Source organism: Chiloscyllium plagiosum, chromosome 33 (assembly GCF_004010195.1).
Source record: "Chiloscyllium plagiosum isolate BGI_BamShark_2017 chromosome 33, ASM401019v2, whole genome shotgun sequence".
Classification (NCBI taxonomy): domain Eukaryota; kingdom Metazoa; phylum Chordata; class Chondrichthyes; order Orectolobiformes; family Hemiscylliidae; genus Chiloscyllium; species Chiloscyllium plagiosum.
This window is the reverse complement of record NC_057742.1, coordinates 20467720-20477058: the sequence shown is the minus strand read 5'-3', so window position 1 is coordinate 20477058 and position 9339 is coordinate 20467720. Positions and strand designations below refer to the sequence as shown.

Sequence of the window (9339 nt, the reverse complement as noted above, 5' to 3'; positions counted from 1 at the left end):
TTCACTATTACATAATTTGTATTGAAACTTCCTTTGTCGATCCAAGTATTAGTACAACCTTAATTTCAGCTTTTCTTGGGTTTTTTTTTGAAGAGCCTCTGGTCAGAATTCTTCTCATTTTAATATGGGGGAGAAAACGCGGCACATTTGAGAATCCCCTCAGTTCACCTGGTGATGGTCCATGAAAATGGAAAACGAGGAGTCGAAAAGATGGAGGAGGTGACCCCAAAAGATCCACACCAGAGTCGGACAAATATAAAGCACGTTCATAGACTCCTAAACACGGCACAGAAGAAAACACAAGCATTGATCCAAGATTCCCAAAGCTCCGCAAACCCCACAGTGCCCGGTGTGTGTACACAAAAAGATGACAAAAACATTCTCACCCCACCACTGGGCGAGGCCGCGAAGGAAAGAAAGACCAATCGCACCCTCCCGACGAAACCACACCCACGAAAAGAGAAAACCCTCGCAGCGGACTACATGGCGCCGCAATCCCCTCCCCCAGAAGAAAGACTCGCCACGTCAAGTCCACAGCCCAGAAACTGAGACTCCCACAACAAAAACATGGACAAAGCTTCCCTGGCAGACAATGCACTTCACTGTCAGGATCTGAGTGGACTCTCCTCCTTTTTCCAGTGACACCATGTTGTCCTAAAAGTACTTCTAAGGGGAGCTTCTCAGGGGATAAAGGCTATAACTTTAAGAAGTACCAAATTTTTTTATTCTCCAGAGACTCAAACCTCGTGTCTGTAGTCTCTACACCCACTTTAGAGTCCTGACCTTCACGTGGGGGATCTCCCCTCTTAACAACCAATCTAAGGCAAGGATGTTAGAGTTAGGCACAGTAACTATATTTTAGTTTTTTTTTGCACTATGCTCCAGAGTCTCAAACATCACTATTAGAGGACTTTAACCTTGTTTTTCCTGGGGACTTTAATCCCCCACCCCCCTTTCCCACATCACTTTAACCTCCTTTGCCTGAGGGATTTTAACCTCCGAATTCCCAGTAACTTATGATTCTGAAAGTGAACTCAATAGTGTACAAACTGCATAAGTTACCTAAGAGATTCCATCACCACAGAGTCCCAGGGGACAAGGGGTCGACTGAGTGGTAGGTTAAGGAGAGAGATCAAGGTAAATCTTACTTTGTGGGCCCATCCGTCTCACAGAACCGGCACTCAGGCGATCATTTCTTCAGTCCACCTTGAAGCTCTGTTTATGTTGGAATCCCACCGCTGCGACAAAATGTAAGGTTCTTTTCTCCTTGAGATTCTTGGCTTTTCCTTGAGATGCAACTGCAACACACCAATTTCTGTGAACAACAACCAAGTTTTCTTAAGCAAATACAGTACAAACTTTGGAGAAACTCTTAACATTATTCGCCATGCTCGTGAAACGTGTCGAGAGGTCTCCCTTCCTTTATACAAAATCTTTATATCACAGTCAGTAATGCCCACAAGACAACCCCCAGCTATTCCCCACAGTCACATGCCACTCAAGACACAATGCAGTGACCTGACCATTTCCAGAAACGATATCATATAAATCATCCCTTACAATGATCAAATCTGTTGCAAACGTGAAACGTGTCGAGAGGTCTCCCTGAACAAAGGAAACAGTCCTTCCTTTATACAAAATCTTTATATCACAGTCAGTAATGCCCACAAGACAACCCCCAGCCATTCCCCACAGTCACATGCCACTCAAGACACAATGCAGTGACCTGACCATTTCCAGAAACGATATCATATAAATCATCCCTTACAATGATCAAATCTGTTGCAAATCATTTTTTTAAACTACAGGGCATAGTCAAAATTCCAACTGTAATGTTCTTATTGATTTCTGAATAGCGGATGAAAATGTAAAGAGTAAGAGATGACAATGTAAATGGCTTTTGATTAACTAGGAACTGGCCATGCAAATGGCTTTGAATGCCAAGAGATGGGAATGTAAATTCCTTACATTCTATCTGTAGAACAGAGACATCCCACCCTAGCCTCGGGATATCCAATTTCCTGCAGGTCAGTAGACCAAAATTAACTCTTCAATATCACAATAATTACCCCCCACTGACATCTACCTATTGCCTTCCCAGCTACCTTCCCCAGGCCTACCTCAACCTCCTATTTATTTCTCATTCTCCTTTCCCTTCACATTCCTGATGAAGGATTTATGCCGCAAACATCGACTCCCCTGCACCTCAGATGCTGCCTGACCTGCTGTGCATTTCCAGCATAACCCTTTTTGACTCATTAACAATAAGGAAACAATTAAGAAATGCTGGCTTATTCAGCAATCCCACATTCCATAAAAAAATGTACATGCTGAAAGTCAGGAGAGCTGAATGAACTGGCATTCAATTTATCAGGATTAACTGGGAATGTTTGAAACCTGGAACAAGGGAACCGATGGTACAATTCACCGTTAGCATAACATGCATAATGCTGTTTTTCCCTCAATTGTCAGATCATTGAAACATTTGTGGACTGTATTCTATACCTGGTGATGACATTACTGTAACTAATCTTCTCTACTCACTTCAACTACACTTTCTTCTTGATAGCAGCTGGAATTTCTTTTCCATTGCTGTTAGGAATGAGGATACCTCCCCTAATCCCACACCTAGAAGAACCACACCTGCCACTTTAACCATTCCTGCATCTTATGTAAGTGCACATGATCATAGAGACTCTTTTGTTCTTTAGTTCTTTGCTGAAAATGTGTTGCTGGAAAAGCGCAGCAGGTCAGGCAGCATCCAGGGAACAGGAGAATCGACGTTTCGGACATAAGCCCTTCCGAACGTTGATTCTCCTGTTCCCTGGATGCTGTGGTATCAAGACCTATGGAATCAGGTCCCACCCATTTACACATGGTGTCAAAGTCAAAAGTAAAATAATATGAGATATGGATATTGTTCCACCTGCCACAAAATGTGTTTAACTATTATATCTAGCAAAGAAACTGTGAGTCGACTCAATAATAAAACAAATTATTTATTTAATACTTTAACACCAAATACACTACAAACTAACAATTTACCCTATAAATCTAATCAACTATCTTGTGCTTTAACCTAACTCTGAATGATCATCTCTTATCATGAGATCTTGGCCTTGATCCATGTGGTGATGATCATCTGTAGTCTTCGCTCGGTGGTCCTAGGGGTGTCTTCTCTTCACAGTGATTGGTCTCATGTTACTGCCCCTGAGGAAGGTGTTGTGGTGATTTCTATACTCAGTACTTTGAGAAGGTCTTCAGTGTTCTCCAATAGATCAATCAGGGCTCAATCACAGGCTGCAGCGACAGACAGTCAGTATTTAATTAACCCAGCAGCTGCAGATAATAAAAAAAACACTCAAATTTGAATTGAATACAATCAACCTGAATGCCATCCCTGGGAAATTGGAACCTCAAGTTGCTTATCAGACACAGAGGCACCCCCACACCCTTATTTGGTCATGGTTATCCTGGGAGAGATCAAGGTTGTTTCTGTTGTTATCTTTGTCTAATATCCGAATAACTTTGAACTAATGTAATGCAAATGTCCTAACTCTCCCCCACTTATTTTTTAAGGAATAAGAATGTGAACTCCATGTGGATTGTTAAGTTGAGTTAAGAGGTCTGATAGGTTCCGACCTCAGTTTCTAGTGGTAGGGGTTAGGGTGGTTTTAAATGGTCTGACCGCAGAGTGGTCAGAAAAGACTGAAGTGAGACAGTCATCCTGACCAACTATTTAAGTGTAAAGACAAAGTGGTCGTTGTGACCTGTGAAGGAAATTTGAAGATGAAGATGAGATTGTCATTGTGACCATGGGGAGAATCTGATATGGAGATTTTCTCCAATGAACAATGCCAGGGCAACTGGAGAATTGTAACCTGGTTACTCCCACAGTATACAGGAACTACAGAGGCGTGTGAAATGCATGAGAGTTTGGACTATCAGAAATGGTTGCACCTCACCTTGGGTGGCTGTCAGGAGCTGGGTTCATCACCTGGATTCATGAATAAGTGTAGTAGACACCCAACAGTGACTCATCAGTCTGTTATAAAACATCAGTCTCTGGGGGTGTGGTAATATTGTATCCTCCCAGTTCTCATGTCTGTGTCCCTTCCCTGTAGTAGTGATACCCTGAATGTTGGACGTTACCATTTGACGGTTTGTGTTAGTCTGTTTTGCTCTGTCCATACCAACCTGTTTGCATCCATGTTGTGGATACATTATCTGGGGTCTGAGTTATAATGAGTCGGGATTGCTTGATCTCCCTTTTTGTCAGCCGGTTATCGGGGAGTTCTATCATGTCTATTCTGTTGGGAATGTGTAACAAATCAGTGCTGTCAGTTACTAGCAAGTTGTTGCAATTTGTTAGGAAGTCCTCCACTAAGTCAATTACATCATCTGGGGATTCCTTTGGTGTTGAAGCTGCAGTCAGTGGTAGTGATGGGAGAATATAGGTTTTGTCAGGGGTGGGGTCAGACTGAGAGGGTGTGTTATGGAGTGTCCTTGGTCTTGTCACTTGCTCTTGGACAGTGTCATCCACCATACACATATCGAGGTGGTGAGAGTGGCTGTGTTGTATGCCAAAGGCATTTAATTGGTTTACATTGTACCAGCTGTTTTTTCCTGTGGCTAGTAGCACCTTGTAGTCTGAGGGGCTTGTCTTATCCACCACGGTGCGTGGACTTAAGTATTTAGGGGAGGGAAAGGAACTAGGGTTGTATATCTGTAGCATCACCTGCTGTCCTATTAGGTATTCGAAAGGGTTAACTTCACTGTCAAATTAAACGTTACTCACTTTCCTTTTGGTCCCACACCCCAGAGAGCTGCTGTTAACTGAGTGGCCTCGATATTCTCAGGGAGCTGCTGCACCACTTCCTCATGGGGGAGGGCAGTGAGAGCAGGTCCTGTGATGTTGAGACCGAACAGGTAACAACTCCTTTCATGGGTCGGCCTGTCATTAGGGTATGGGGAGTATACCCTGTGGATCGGGAGATGGTATTGCATACCATCATGAAGGCAAACTGAAGTACTGTGACTGGTTAGTGTTCTGCTGCACAGTCTTCCTAATCCTCCCTCTTAGGGTGCGGTTCATCCTTTCCACAAACCCACTGGATTGGGGGTGGTAGGCAAAGTGGAATCTCTGCTTGACACCAAGTATAGTCACCACATTCTGCATGACTTGCCTGGTGAAATGGGTTCCCTGATCTGACTCGATACTGCAGGATAGACCCCATTGCGTGAATGCCTGTTGCGTTAGGATTTGTGCAGTTGTTTTGGCTGTATTTGTTCTAACAGGAAAAGCCTCAACCCATTTTGAGAAAATGTCTATGATGACTAGAATATAGGTAAATCCATTCCTACATAGTAGAAGGGGACCTAGATAATGAGTTTGTAGATTTGTTTCACTGGACAGGTGTGTTCAGTTCTCCTTTTTGAGCGTACCTGTCTTGATTAATTTTGGGGCAAACCTGACAGTTCCCTACATCGTGTGCAATATCCTTGTGTAACTCAGGCCACCAACAGAGTTCTTTCAATCATTCGATAGTTGGCCTGGTGCCCATGCCCGTCATGATATTAGTATGTGATTTGATTTCTGTCTTGCATCAGAACTACATAGACATTTGCTTTTAAAACTAATCCATCCTGCACCTGTAGGGTATCCCTCCAGTTGGCACAAGCCTCGAGACAGAACCCTCCCACGACCTGTTTTAAGGAATTATTACTGTGTTGTGCTTGCCTTACGTCCTCTATGTTTGTCTGATTGACAGTGACTCCATTTGCCTACTCACCTTTCGGTTGCTGCCAGAATTTGCCCAAATGAGCACCTCCCTTAGTTCACTCATCTGCCCTGCAGATGTTTTGTGGTGGCTTCTCACTTTAATTATGCCACATTTCCTTCCACTGGTGGCCTGCAGTGTATGTTACAATAAGGAGTCTGATGATAAGGGTTTCCCATCTGTAGAAATAATTCCTCTGGCTTCCCATAATGGTAAAAATTCAGGGAAGCTGTTGCACACATGCATGCTATAAGAGTATATATGTGCAGGTGAAGGGAAAAAAATCAGGGTGGCTGACTACATCGGCTATAGTTGCTAGTTCCACAGTTTGGACATATGGATGGCTGGAGAATTTTAAAGCTAGTTCAACTAGTGGCTGTCCTTGAGTGTCAGTCATGTATACCTCACAGCCAGTGATCAGACTGCAATCCTTTATGGCAGAGGATCCATCTACATAAATTTCGACTGCAGTCTCTGCCTGCCTAACATTTTGTCTTATTCCTAACTGTTTCTGAAACTGCTTTGGTATAAAAGGCCAGTGGGGTGTTTAGTGGAGATGATTTGGCAGTCATGTGGGTCTCCTCCATAACTCAGGTTATTGGCTAAGAAGGCATCTCGGTACGTCTGTCCATGATGTCCCGACCTTGAAGCAGCAGAGTCCATCATGCAGCTTGAATCTGAGCCCTCTTTGATTGTGCTGTCCAGCAGGAGCTGGATTGGGGTGTGCTCAATCAGAGCTGAAAATGTGTTGCTGGAAAAGAGCAGCAGGTCAGGCAGCATCCAGGGAACAGGAGAATCGACGTTTCGGGCATAAGTCCTTTGTGCTCAATCAGTATGATCAGTGGCTTTAAAACAATAATGCAGTCTAAGTACTGTACTGTCCAAAAGATTGCGAGGAGGTGTCATTCACATGTGGAACACCTTTGCTCCATGGGCTGTAGCACCCTGAACGTGTAGGCCACTGGACCTTGCCTACCCTGCGGCTCTTGCAGTAGAACTGCAGCTATCTTCTGGTCTGTGGTTGCAACATCTAAGGCATATGGTAAGTCAGGGTTGGGAACTAGTAAGGTGAGTGCTATAATGAGGGGCATGTTTTAAATCAGTTCCTGCCTTTGTAAGTTGGGATGTCCAATTCCAGGCAGCGTTCTTTATCAGTGCGAGCCCACTAAGCTAGCCCACCTTGGATAACTGACCCCTGTCTAAGTCTCCATGGACTCCCAATAAGTATGCCTACACACGATTGGCAAGTGCAGTTGGGTGCTCCTCTTTCTCCAACCTACACTGGTTTAACCTATTTATGGAGTCTTCTTTATTGTACCCAATTGCCATTAAGATCACCTTTTTCACATCGGTGAGGATTCTGTCCCCTACATTTAGCTGGGCTGGGATTACAGACTGCACTAACTGGCTCAGACACATTATAATGAGCGTTACTTCCTCTCTCTCATCTAACCCATGTAAAACCTTTTATTGCCTGACCCTTTTCAAATAAATGGATCAGCCAATGGCTCAAAATCTGGAATCTTCTTCGTGATTACTGCTAATTGTGCCACTGGAAACGGTGTGGTGTATGTTATTGCTGGGGCATCGCGTATCCAATGCATCTCTCAGTGGTAATTGGGTTCATTGTGACAGGGGGTGTCGTCAGGGGCATTGAAGAAGTTGACTCTGTTAGCAAGGGCAGGGGTCGACCACAATCCTCCATGCACATGGCGTACTGCTGCGTGTCTTCCCTGAATTCATCCCCGCCTATCCCCTGTCCTTCTCCTCCCTCTTTAACCTCCCCAAACTGTACATTACAGAGGAACCTTGATTATCCGAATGAGATGGTGGCAGTGGGGGGGCACTATTTCGTTTGGATAATTGATTATTCGGTTAATTGATTTCCTCTGGAACTCTGAATTTTTTGTGAAGTCTGCTCTTCAGGAGACGAGTCAGAAGCACACTGCACGTGAGCCCCCGCCCCCTGTTTGATGTAATGTTTCTATCGGGCCCTTGAGATTCCCTTCGGATAATCTGATATTCAGATAATTGATATTTGGACAATCGAGGTTCCTCTGTATTCCATTGTGGTTTGAGAATTGGGTTTTTAATTTCTCAGTCTCAATGAGGCATTGAGTGTGGTCTGCGGCTACCCGTTTCTTCTCCCTTTCTGCCTGGCGCATTACTTTTACTGCTGCTTGTAAATCTGCACAGTTATTTCTCAACTGACTCACTTCCTTCTCAGCAACCTATTTAGCTGACACTGTGTGCTAGTTATCTTAATATATTCTCTCACACTTTGTAATTGCCCCATGTGTAGTAGGTCTGCCTGATTACTTTGCTTCTCAGCTGCGTTTTTCAGTTTTAACTCTGATTTCCCTTTTTGCATCCTCTAATTTTTCAATTCCTGTTCCGTCCCTAACAATTGTCCCAAACAGCACATCATTGCTGTGACCTTTTCCAGTTTGAGAGCCTACTTCCCTTTAGTTTTCCCAGAATATTTTTGTCCGAGGGATCCTGACCCCGTTTCATCATTACAGTAAACTTCTGCTCATATGGACCACTTTTTCTTACTAATGTATTGCCTTAGCTTCTTTTCCCATTCTCCTCCGCTCCCTTCTTTGCCATTCTTGATTAACTAAGGGGAATAGGGGGTCGATCAGACTGAAGGTACGGCTTTCACTATGTTCTGGTCCTAATCCCACCAGGTCTTTACTGACTTTCCGTGTTTTACCTGTAAGGATCAACACACACACACGCATACATAGACACTTGTTGGCTTTATCTTTTAAAGAACTGCTCATTATAGATTTTTCTATTCCAATCGATTTACTTGAACTCGTGACCTTAGCAAGGGACAGCTGTCCTCTTCACAACCACCTCATTCACGGCTTGATCACCCTGATCGATTGGCCCCAACCAGATGTTCCTATATCGATTGCAGGGTGGTCCTTGGGTATCCATTCCTAGAGGTGTTAGGTGCACATAGGTCAGGTAGCCCTCTCCAAGTAAGGGTGTGGGGCATCCCTGTGTCTGGTAAACAACTCGAGGTTCCGATTGCCCTGGGGATGGCATTCCGGTTGATTCTATTCAATTCATGTCTGAGTGTATATTGTATTGTCTGCAGCTGCTGGGATGATTACACACTGCCTGTGTTTAGCTGCATCCTGTCAGGATTCTGCAGCATATTTATTAGCACAGTCAAGGCTTGTCTCAATTTCTCCGCACACCTCATTTGTTGTCTGTTTTTTGTAAATCCATTACTTTGATCAGGTGGAGGAGGGTAGTGCAGATGCTAGAGATTAGAGTCAAGATTAGAGCATTTCAGAGAACACCACCAGGACACCCGCATCATAAACCCCCCTGCCCCATGGTGGAACATTTCACTCCCCCTCCCACTTTGCTGAGCGCATACAGGTCCTGGGCCTCCACCATCGCCACTCCCTCACCACCCGGTGCCTGGAGGAAGAACACCTCATCTTCCGCCTCAGAAACCTTCAACCCCATGGCAATAATGTGCATTTCACCAGTTTTCTCATTTCCCCTCCCCCCACCTTATCTCAGTTCCAACCTTCCA

The 9339-nt window shown here is 44.3% G+C and overlaps 1 protein-coding gene across 1 annotated transcript in view; it reads left to right on the top strand.

Annotated features, from left to right (window-relative positions):
• Window positions 1-281: 281 nt before the first annotated feature.
• The window catches only part of LOC122539925 (beta-1,4 N-acetylgalactosaminyltransferase 2-like), a 76152-nt gene continuing 67094 nt past the window's right edge, over window positions 282-9339 (top strand). Inside the window, exon 1 of the mRNA XM_043675122.1 lies at window positions 282-349. The gene's annotated coding sequence lies outside the window, so the exon portion shown is untranslated. The remainder of the gene's footprint in view (window positions 350-9339) is intronic.